This window comes from Ailuropoda melanoleuca, chromosome 16 (assembly GCF_002007445.2).
Source record: "Ailuropoda melanoleuca isolate Jingjing chromosome 16, ASM200744v2, whole genome shotgun sequence".
Classification (NCBI taxonomy): Eukaryota; Metazoa; Chordata; class Mammalia; order Carnivora; family Ursidae; genus Ailuropoda; species Ailuropoda melanoleuca.
The window spans coordinates 62,075,919-62,087,971 of record NC_048233.1 but is presented as its reverse complement, the minus strand read 5'-3'; the positions used below and the strand labels follow the sequence as shown (position 1 = coordinate 62,087,971).

Genomic DNA, 12,053 nt, shown 5'->3' with positions numbered 1-12,053 from the left:
TATGGGAAAGTGCCACAAATATACTTTTTATTACATTTTAATTCCTATGTGTCCTCACTTAAAAACGAGTTAATATAACCATGCAAACATGTGAGATATCTGTTTACAGTCATAACAGAATAACTAGTATCAGACTAGCCATCCCATTTTAAACAACTGAAATTGGACAAAATATATGAAACAATGATTTTTAGACATTACATAATGAGAAGTCAAGCTTGAGAGAAGAAAAGTTGAAGTGAGCCCTACAATGTACCCCATCTTTATACCTGGAGGCAATTTTTGAACTGTGGTATAAGGAGAGAAAATCCAAGAAAAGCAAAGTGGTCTCTACAAGCTGAGGAGAAGGACATCAAAGTAGTAGGAGGTGGAAATGACTGGAATTTTCTGTGAAATGCCATAAATGAAGGAACTACTTAGATAATAGTTACCAAAATTTGCTTGGGGGTTCCCTTGTATCCTTGGCTAAATATTAGGTTGTTCATGCACAGGGTGAACTCCATAAGGCTTGGCATAAACAACTAACTACCAGGGAAAAAACAACTGATGGAGATGCGAAAAGGAAATAACTATGGAAGTATGCCTCGGGTAAGGATACATTTGTGTTTTGACGTGTCAGAGGAGAGAGATTTTGTTAAACGTGGGAAATTCACAAAGATCTCAAAAAAGGTAATCATTATCTAGGAGAAAAGTCAATTCAATAGAAACAGGCCCCCCAAATAGACTTAACAGTAAAAGACATTTTTTAAAAAAAAATATTTTATTTATTTATTTGAGAGAGAGAACATGCATGCGAAGGGGGGTGCAGAGGGAAAGGGAGAAGCAGACTTCTAGCTAAGCAGGGAGACTGATATGGGGCTCCATCCCAGGACCCTGAGATCATGACCTGAGCTGAAGGCAGATGCTTAACTGACTGAGCCACCCAGGTGCCCCCGGTAAAGGACATTTTGCAAGCTATTATAAGTATGTCAAGGAATTAAAGAAAAACATCAATATTATATGAAGAGAAATGGAAACTAAAAATAGAACCAATGGAAGTTCTAGACCTGACAAATGCAATTTCTTAAAAGGAAAAAAAATCCACCAGATGGGTTTAACAGCAGATTAAACATTAGAGAACAAAAGATCAGTGAACTTCAAAACAGGGCAATAAGAACTATCCAAACTGAAGTGTAGAGAAGAAAAAGGAAAAGGCTGAAAAAAAGGACAGAGTGTCAGTAACTTGTGGGTTAATATCAAGCAGTCTCATAGATATAAAATTGGAGCCCTAGAAAGACTGGAGAGAGGGAGAATATAGTTGAAGAAATGATGACCAGAATTTTTTTTGAGTTCCTGAAAAATGTCAACCCACAGATCCAGGAAGCTCAATGAAAGTTTCCTGAATTATAGGAATAGCTAAATTTGGAGGACTTGTACTACCTGAATTTAGCATTTATTATAAAGTAATCAAGATATAATGGTATTCACATAAGGACACACAGAAAAAGCAGAGGAAGAAATACAGAGTTCAGAAATATACCCACACATATTGGGGCAAATTATTCTTTTCTTTTAAGATTTTATTTATGAGAGAGAGAGAGAGAGCATGAGCAGAGGGGAGGGGCAGCAGGAGAAGCAGACTTCCTGCTGAGCAGGGAGCCTAACGTGGGGCTCTATCCCAGGACCCTGGATCATGACCTGAGCTGAAGGCAGACACTTAACCAACTGAGGCACCCAGGCGTCCTTCCATCTGAATTCCACTCTGGCTTTTAGGTACTGCTCTCAGCAGCATCACCCTTTAAACCAGAAAGCTGGCAGGCACTATGGGAATGACACAAAACAAGAAGTAAGTGGAGGAGGTGCTAGATGAGGAGAAAGAGGACCATGCGATGGATAAAGTTCTTGACTGTCAAATGGTAAAGGGCAAAGTGGAGTACCTCCTACAGTGGAAGGGGTTCTCAGATGAGAATAACACATGGGAGTCAGAAGAGAACCTGGATTGCCCTGATCTCATTGCTAAGTTTCTACAGTCACAGAAAACAGCACATGAAACAGGTAAATCAGGGAGGCAAGCACAAAGCTGAGTCTGGTTCTTAAGATAAGGGAGTAGAGAGCAAACCAAAGCAGAAGAAAGAAGAGTCAGAAAAGCCAGGAGGCTTTACCCGGGATTTGGATCCAGAAAGAACTATTGGAGCTCAAGACTCCAGTGGAGAACTCATGTTCCTGATGAAATAGAAAAACTCTGATGAGGCTGACCTAGTCCCTGTCACGGAAGCCAATGTCATGTGCCCACAAGTGGTCGTATCTTTGATTGAGAAAAAACTGATACGGCATTCTTACTCCTTGGAGGATGATGGCAAAAAAGATGACGAGAATTAACTCCCCTGTCACATCTGACTGTGGGTTTCAAGTGGGGAGAGAAGGAGTTCTACTTGTCTTGACAACATAGAGGTGGCTTAAGAAGATGTCCTTTGAAGAGTCAGTATCATTTCTGTGCCCTACAGCAGCCAACGTGCTTTAAAGCCTTTCCATGCTGTGTAGTTTGCACATACCCATCCCAGTGAAGGTGAAGGAGGAGAAGTGCTGCAAGATGACCCATTCTGTGCTTTGCTGAGAAAGGCAAAGGGCGTTCCATGATGGACGTAATTTACACAATGGGTGTGTGGGAGAGCAAAAGACACTGTAGATTTTCAAAGTGCATCTGCACAACCCAAACCTTCTTCCCAATAGTGTTAACTCTGCATTTTTATAGTGTACCATGTGTGTAGTTTTTGGCTATTACTGGTGTATTATTTGGGATTGGGAGGGATGGGGGTGGGCAGGAACAGAAATGGGTAGGATCATTTTTGTTAAAATTTGGGGTCTGATTGGGGATATGGTGAAGCAATGGAAAGAATAAACTAGTGGTGATTCGGTTCTGTGTCCACAATATTTTATCTTTTCAAAAAAAGTCATTGGCAGCCTAAATGAAGACTGTGAGAGACTGTTTGAAAGCTGTGAATGCCTGAAACATAAGCCCAGGTGTTCCCAGCCGGAGCTTAATGCTGTTCCCAATAAAGAACTAAGCCAGTTAATAAGTTACCGAAGTTGCCATTTTGGGGATAGAAACTGGTTGAAGAGGGAAAATCTTATTGGAGCAGGTGGTTCTGTCTTAGAGGTGCTAATTCTTGATATTGATAAAAAGACCCTTTCTTTTCCAGTTAAGAAGTTTTAAACATCAGCTTGTCCACCCAGGCCACTGGCTGAGGTATTTGGGGAGGGGAAGAAGGTGGTATAGAAGGTGGGAGAGTAGGGAAAGTTAAGGGCCCCTGGTCTTAGGGTGGAAAACTCTGGAAGCCTGTTATTTGAACTTTGAACTCTGAAATCACTGGTGGTAGGGTTCAGTCACTGAGAGCACAAGTTCACTAGATCACTTCAAGAGTTGAATGATTTCAAAATCCCTGGTATCAGAAGATTAAACTTTCATCCCCGGGCAGTGGTTCACTTTAAAACATAAAACAAAACAAAAATATTTTTAATCCTGAGAATTAACTAATACCCAAAATGCTGTCTTGAATCATGAGATCCATCAGTTCTTGACATCATCTAGGTCTGCATCTAGAACTCCATTGTAAAAACTTTTTAGGCATGTGTTAGATTTCTGTGAAAACTTTGTTTAAATGTAAACTTAATACCACATTGTTAGTTTTTGACATAATAAAACTATAGATTTATAATCCTTAAAAAAAAACAGATGAGTAGATAAATTGTGCTATATCCATACGAAGGAATACTCTTCAGCTATAAAAAGGAATAAATATCGTAGTAAATGAAAGAAGCTAGATACAAAATAATACTTGCTATATGATTCCATTTATGTGAAATTGTAGAACAGACAAAACTTCTCTAGTGAAAGACCGGGATCAGTGGTTTCCTAGGGCCAAGTGTACTGAATAGTGATTGTGAAAGAGCATGAGAAATTTTGGAGAGTAAGGGAATTATTCTGTATCTTGATTATGGTGGTGGTTACACAGATATGTTTTTTTCTTTTTCTTTTTTTTTTTTTAAAGATTTTATTTATATATTTGACAGAGAGAGAGAAAGAGAGAGGGTGTGCACAAGTGTGGCGAGGCAGGGGCAGAGGGAGAAGCAGACTCCCCGCTGAACAGGGAGTCCGACATGAGGCTCGATCCCAGGACCGTGGGATCACGACCTGAGCTGAAGGCAGACGCTTAACCAACTGAGCCACCCAGACACCCCAGATACATTTTTTCTACCTGCATTAAACTGTACACTTAAAATAGGTACAGCTTATTTCATGTAAATTGTACATCAAAATAATAGTTTTAAAAAGCAAGTAACAGTATGATTAGCATTATAAACATTTTAAAGTAATCTGGACTATTTATTTTAAGAAGAGATCAATTAAGGATAGAATATCTAAAGGGTATGTATTAATAGATTATTTGGAAAATCTCCTCTGGTTATCTACTTCTCATTCACATTTTAATAATAAAATGCCAAAACACCTACATTTCAAATTTACCAGAAACAGTTGCTTTTACAAATCATAGTGATGTTCATTATTTGTGAGAGCAAATAACTAGATTTGGCATGCATTCTGTCACCCACTTTTATGAGAAAAAGACAACTGGCCAGTAAATTTATTTCCAGGATTTATTCAGAAAAGTACCTTTAAGTTATTTAATAAGATGTGTACAAATTCATCCCAATCTCCTGGCATCTACAGGTTGAAATAATGATCATAAATTTTATTATAAGTCATTATAAAATATTGGTCTTAGCAGAGAGTTATGCTTAGGACATTTTATTGCATTTTAATCCTTTGAAAATTCACAATGTATTTGACAGTCTTTTACTTAGCAAAAAAAAAAAAAAATCTGTAAAAGCAGATTCCCTTTCTCAAAATATTCATGATAAATTGTATTCTCTTCTACCGAACAAGTACAATTAATTGCCAGAGGTGAAATATTTTTAGTAATCCAGTGAATTAATTTCATAATTATCCATTAATTTTCACAGTTTTCAGCTTGCTAAATTTCTTTTAAAATTTTTCTCTGGGTTCTTAATTAAATGATTTACTTCTTAGGTTTATATAGTGAATACTGTTGTAATCTATTTGCTATACAAATACCCACTGAGTTAGTTGAAACAATGTTCTTCATTTGAAGAACCTGGGCCAAAAAATTTTTTTTTCTATTAGTTAGGATGATAGCTGCAAATAACAGAGAATCCTGATTTAAACAGACTTAAGCAAAAAGGAAGCAAGAAATCCAGGAGCAGGACAGTTTTAAGCATAGCATGATAGGATTCCAGTTACATTTTTTTAAAAAGTTTTATTTATTTAAGTAATCTCTACATCAAACAAGGGACTTGAACTCATGACCCTAAGATCAAGAGTTGCATGCTCCCCCAACTGAGTCAGTCAGGTGCCCCCAAGTTGTTTTTTTTTAATTTTCTGGATTTTATGCTCTTTCATATGTTGGTAACAGGATGGCTGCTGCACAGCCAGGTACAGTTTTGGCCAGTGGCAGAAAAGGACTGCCTCTTCCCTATGAATGATGGAGCCTTTCCCAGAAGCCCTTTCTCATGTCTCATTGGCAGAACTAGATTATGTACCTACTCCCAAACTGACAAGAGGCGTGGGACCACCATGATTGACCTAGATCAATCAAGATAACTGTAGTCTACCTGGAGTCCAAAGTGGAAAAGGGGACCTCTAAACAAAATCAGGACAGCAAGGGTGAGGCAAAAAAAATGAATATTGGGTAGGCCACTAAGAGAAGTGCTACAAATATGAAGAGATTTTCTTATTTTATTTCCTAAGATCAGTATAAGGTTAGCGCTCTGGAAGTAAAAACAGTTTTATGTAGAAATTTCCTTTTCTAGAATTACACATTCTTTTTAAAAAAAATTAATTTAATTTCTAAGATAGGACAGGCTTAATCATGTTTAAATGCCAGTAGGAAAAATCTCATTGAGAAGGAGTAGTTGAATATATATGAAAGAGAAGAAATGATGGTAATATATACGACTTTAAAAGTTGAAAACAAACATAATTGAAAGCATAGGTGGAATATTGACCTGAGATAGGAGCATGGACTCTTCCAACTAGAGGGAAAAGGAGAGAATAGGTATAGAAATAGATAGACTTGTAGTTTTGGTAGCAGGAAGATGAGGCTTCAATTTTCTGTCTGATGTTAAGGCCACACCATCTGCCAAAAATAAAGAAGGAACTAGAGAAGGGGAGGCCGGGTAGAGAGCAGGGATGGTTTAAAATATTCATTATGGTAAGTAGAAGAGATATTTGACCAAACAAATGAAATAGAAGTGACTGGGCAGTATTGAGGGACCATGGAGTTTGGTGACTATGAGTAATACTAATGGTGATGTGGTCATTTGTGTGATTTCTCCAGAAGCACCAAGTTTCTTGGTGTGTGCATAGCACGTGGATAGTAAGCATCAGCCAGGGTTAGGATTTTTGTGGCAAAGTTATCCATGAATGAAGAAGAATGACTAGAGTGAAGAAAGATGGTGCACTTGAAGGTCAGGTTGTTTTGTTTGTTCAATAATAGAATTGGGGAGAAATCTTGAAATGATACTGTAAGTAACAACCCTTCCCACCTTCCCATCCTCTCCCAACATTTTTAGATTGTTATATGAGAGAATAAAATCCCAGGATTTGAGAAAGTCCTAAGGAAATTAGTGAATTCAGGGGAAAGCCTGGTTTCCTTTAAAAGAGCTTGAGGGCCTAGTGCATTTTGTTGCTCAGGGGAAGCATTGGGGATTGCACAATGCAAAGACCCTCTTGCTGTAGAGTGAAAGCAGCCACAGAAAATATGCAAATGAAGAGTATAGCTGTTTTCCAAGAAAACTTTATGGGCACGGAAATGTTACTTTTAACATGACAAAACACTATTCTTTTGATTTTTTTTTAACATTTAAAATTGTACAAATTATTCTTAGCCCATAGGCCATACAGAAACAGGTCGTGGCCAGCATTAGCCCATAGTGTGTAGGCAGCTGACCCTAGCCAACAGAAGATCTTTTGAAAACGGTTTATGGGGAAGTGTAAATCAGAGTTTATACTTCTGGATATTAACATATAAAAACATATCTTTGAGGAGAAGGGCCTTGTTGGATCTAATAGCTTGTTGATTTGGCTCACTTGGTAATGTTGAACTCTCTCACCTGAACTGAGGTAGTGGCAAGGCAAACCCAGAGGCTCTAGACTGTGTAATCGCACAACCTCCATGGTAGCCATTCCAGAAACTGCACACTTTGCACCAGATATGCCCATGGGTGGAGGTAACTCCCAGAAGTATAAACAGATTAAACTAAAAAGGGTTTGTAAAAAATCTCTTCCCAGCTGCTTGTCACAGAGTCTGGTTTTACAGCATGATGGTTTTAAATTTCAGTATCAAAAGGGTTCTCTATAACACATGCTGTAAGAAATTAACAAAATGTGAATTTGTAAAAATAATATTTTAACAAGCTTAGCAGGTACAGATGAGTGGAAATGGTATTTTAATTAACCTTACTATTACAGCAAGATGACACTGTTAAATATTTTCAATTGTGAATTATAAGAATGACCTTACAAGTAGAGGCTTCATTTCAGGGCTTTTGACAGAAATTTATATTGATACTAATTCATACCACTGATAATTTACTCTGAGAAAATGATTCCTTTAGGTTGGCATTGCTTAAAAACTGCAAGGATCTTTCATCCTGAAAGTATGAGAGAATGACAGTGTTGCTGATGCATTATTAATTTCTAGTATCTGATTTTCTAATGCCGGTTTTTAAATTCATTTAACTCTTAAAATTTGGCTTGCACAAACACTTTTACTGATATTTTGTCACAATGAAAAGAGGGATCTTAGAGTTAGAAAGCTGTGTAATTTTACTTGACTGATTTTTTTTTAAACACAAAGGCAGCAATATTTGAAATAATTTTTAAAATCATTGAAATTTTAGCTGAAATAAATGGGACTATCTTTAAATAGCTCACATTTTACTTAGTTTAATTGGTAAATTATAACTTTGGAGGAGGATATTTAGATATTTGAACCTTCACCAGTAACTACAGAATATAATTTGTTCCAAAGGGCTTCATTGAATTTTTAAATAATAGAGTTGTAATATTAAGAAATTGAGATCTAAGCATAAAGAATGGACAGATCAAGAATTTGGGGAACCAATGGAGAAGGCTCTATGGGGCCAAGTGTAGATTCTTAATAGTGTTGAGAGATGACTGGCTAAGGAAGAATGTGTACCGAATTGTCTCCTGTTAATATTTCTGTCAAGGAGGGTGGTGGTGGTGGTAAAAAGATAATCCTCAGAGACAAAGTCACGTGGAATAAAGTGACCAATAGGAGAATTTTGCTAGTCAGAGATGAACGTGTCAATAAAGTATTTTTAAAAACACAAGGGTGGATCCCATGCCAATGTCAGTAAGTATGTTCCACTCCCCTTTCTGTCTAAAGTCACAGACAAAACTCCAATTTTTTCTGATAACTTCTCTCTTATTTCTTGAATATTGCTTTACAAGCATTTTTAGTAAGGGTTTCTGCCCATGGGTAGGAGTCCTAGGTGAACTTATGTGTAGTAATCACTAAAGAAATTGACCCAAAGAGTGGGAAGGAAGGCAGGAAGAGTGACATTTAGAGTCACCAGCATTATTACCTTATTTTATTGAGTGGCAAGGACCAGTCCCAGCCATGGGGCTATTCCAACTTAGATATTCCAAGGGAGTATTTTGTCTGACTTGTGAGAACACATGCCGTTGGTCAGAAATTGAACTCCTGCACTATACCCTACAAATAGGCAGATTAGAGGTCAATGGATTTGCTCCACATGACAGTTTATAGTCATTTGTGAAATACATTGCAAGAACGTTGTTATTTAGGTAAAGCATTGATATTGTGAATATTTCCCTCATAAATTAGAGGGTCCAAGATTATTCTGGTAACTTCATTCTTAGTCATAAACAGTTATGCCTTCCTGATTTTAAGAAAGAGAGCGGCAATACATAGTTTCTGAAAAATTGCCCAAAACTGGATTGCAGCTAGCATGCAAGAAACACACACAATCCTGTGAATGCCTGTGGGACTATGTGGCTCATGAAAACATTATTGATCATGTGTAGGGGTAGAATAAAGGCTAAGAACCTCTGATGTAATCCAGTAAAGGCCAGTTTGTCAAATTAAATTAGTCAATTAGATATTTGCCTTTTAAATGCAACACACATCACTTGATACAGCAACTAGATAAAGCAAATTAGTCACAATATTTGAAAGTTGTTCTCCAGACTGAAAGAAAAGTACAACTTTGTCTTTATATACACATGAAGCTCTTTAAATATGTTCGTTGTCACAAAGAAAATGAGTTGGTTGGGCTAGGACTAGGATTACAGTTTCCAATTTTAAAGTAAGGATAGGGGCACATGAGTAGCTCAGTCGGTTAAGCATCAGACTCTTGATTTTGGTTCAGGTCATGATCTCAGGGTCATGGGATCCAGCCCTGTGTAGGCCTTCCCCCTCTCTGGTCTGCTTGAGATTCTCTCTCTCTCTCCTTCTGCCCCTCCCCTCACTCATGAACGCTCTCTCCCTCTCTTTCTCTCTAAAAATAAGTAAATAAATCTTTAAGGATAAAATTGGGCAGAACTGGAGGCAGGGTGGTAACAGCAATGGAAAGATATTTTTTGTACTGTGTAATCATATAATGCATATCATCCTTCAACAGTTCCAGGTTGTGCAAAAGCAGTAGTACATTATAGCCATTAATAGTGAAAATGGGAGACAAAGAATTTTCAGTTTGGATTTGGAATGTATTATATACTTTTTAAAAAGACTTTTATTTTATTTTATTTTATTTTATTTTATTTTAATTTATTTTATTTTATTTTATAAGTTGTCTCCATGCACAGCATGGAGCCCAACAAGGGGACTGAACTCACAACCCTGAGATCAGGACCTGGGCTAAGATCAAGATTTGGATGCTTAACTGACTGAGCCACCCCAGTGCCCTTCAAGATTTTAAGTAATCTCTACACCCAGTGTGGGTCTTGAACTCATATTTCCAAGATCAAGAGTCGCATGTCCTACCAACTAAGCCACCCAGGTGCCCGTATTATTATTATTATTTTTTAAAGATTTTATTTATTTATTTGACAGAGAGAGAGAGAGACAGCCAGCGAGAGAGGGAACACAAGCAGGGGGAGTGGGAGAGGAAGAAGCAGGTTCTCAGCAGAGGAGCCCGATGCGGGGCTCAATCCCAGGACTTTGGAATCACGCCCTGAGCCGAAGGCAGACGCTTAACGACTGAGCCACCCAGGCGCCCCAGACGCCCTTTTTATATACTTGTAAATGGATATAGTGATTCATGTTTTGGTAGTTACTTTCAAAAACCTAATAAAACTTGCATGAAGTTACTTGATACTCTCCAGCATCCCTTATTACTTTAACTTTTTTATGCTGTGAATAGAACTTTCCCTCTAACTGATGCATGTTTAAGTCTTCACTGATGTTGAAAAGGTCATTGTTACAAGGGCTATATCAAGACAGATCAAGATATTAAAATATCGAGAAAACAGGGGCACCTGGGTGGCTCAGTTAGTTGAATATCTGACTCTTAATTTCAGCTGAGGTCATGATCTCAGGGTCATGGGATGGAGCCCCATGTTGGGCTCCATGCTGGGCGTGGGGCCTGCCTAGGATCTTGTGTCCCTTTCTGCTTCTCCCCCTGTCACTCTCTATCTCTCTAAAATAAATAAATAAATCTTTAAAAAAAATAAAATAAAGTAAAATATTGAGAAAACTCTACCATATTAGGAACCATTAGAGGAAGTTCTCGAGATTCAGGCTCATGGGAAACCTTGAAATGTGGTTTATTGATTCCACTTTTTTAGTACCCAAACAACATAAGTTATCAAGGTGAACTGTGATCAGACTATATTTATAATTGATTTTAGGACACTTGGAAAGAATTTAAAACCCAAAGAAAGTACCTTACTACCTAATTTATTTTTATTTATTTTTATTTTTAATTAAAATATAGCTGACATATTTGCTTCAGGTGTACAATATAGTGATTCAACAATTATATACATTACAAAATGCTTACCACAATAAGCATAGTTGCCATCTGTCACTATACAATGTTATTCTAAAAGTTGTAACTATATTCCCTATGCTGTACTTTTCATTCCTGTGACTTACTTATTTTATAACTGGAAATTTGTACCCCTTAGTCTCTTTCACCTATTTTGCCTGTCTGCCCACCTCTCTCCCTTTGGGGAACCCCTAGTTTGTTCTCTAGATACATAAATGTGTTTCTCTTTGTTATTATTGTTTTTTATTTGTTTTGTATTCTAGATTCCACATGTAAGTGAAATTGTATGATGTTTGTCTTTGACTTATTTTCCTTAGCATAATACGCATTAGGTCCATCCATGTTGTAAGGAATGGCAAGATTTCATTCTTTTTTTATGGCTGAGTAGTATTTCATTATATATACATACCACATCTTTATCCATTCAACTATCAATGGACACTGGGGTTGCTTCTGTATCTTGGATTGTGAATAATGTTGCAATAAACATAGGGGTGCATATATATTTTCAAATTCATGTTTTCATTTTCCTTGGGTAGATACTCAGAAGTGGAATTACTGGATTGTATGGTACTTATATTTCTAGTTTTTTTGAGAAATCTCCATACTGTTTTCCAATTTACATTTGCACCAGTTTACATTTCCATGAACAGCGTGCAAAGGTTTCTTTCTCCCCCACATCCCTGCCAACACTTGTTATGTCTTGTCTTTTCGATACTATTCATTCTGACTGCTATTAGGTGATATCTCCTTGTGGTTTTGATTTGCATTTCCCTGATGATTACTGATGTTGAGCATCTTTTCATGTGTCTGTGGGCATCTATATATCTTCTTGGGAAAAACATCTGTTTGGGTCCTCTGACCATTTTAATTGGATTATTTGGTTTTTTGGGTGTTCCCTTGTATGAGTTCTTCATATATTTCGGATATTAGCCCATTATTTGAAATATCCTTTGCAA

At 37.2% G+C, this 12,053-nt stretch overlaps 1 protein-coding gene and 1 pseudogene across 1 annotated transcript in view; both read left to right on the top strand.

Moving 5' to 3' along the window:
- DCDC1 (doublecortin domain containing 1) overlaps positions 1–12,053 on the top strand; it is a 426,036-nt gene that overhangs the window by 65,890 nt on the left and 348,093 nt on the right. The window lies entirely within an intron of this gene.
- LOC100466107 lies at positions 1,803–2,358 on the top strand (annotated as a pseudogene).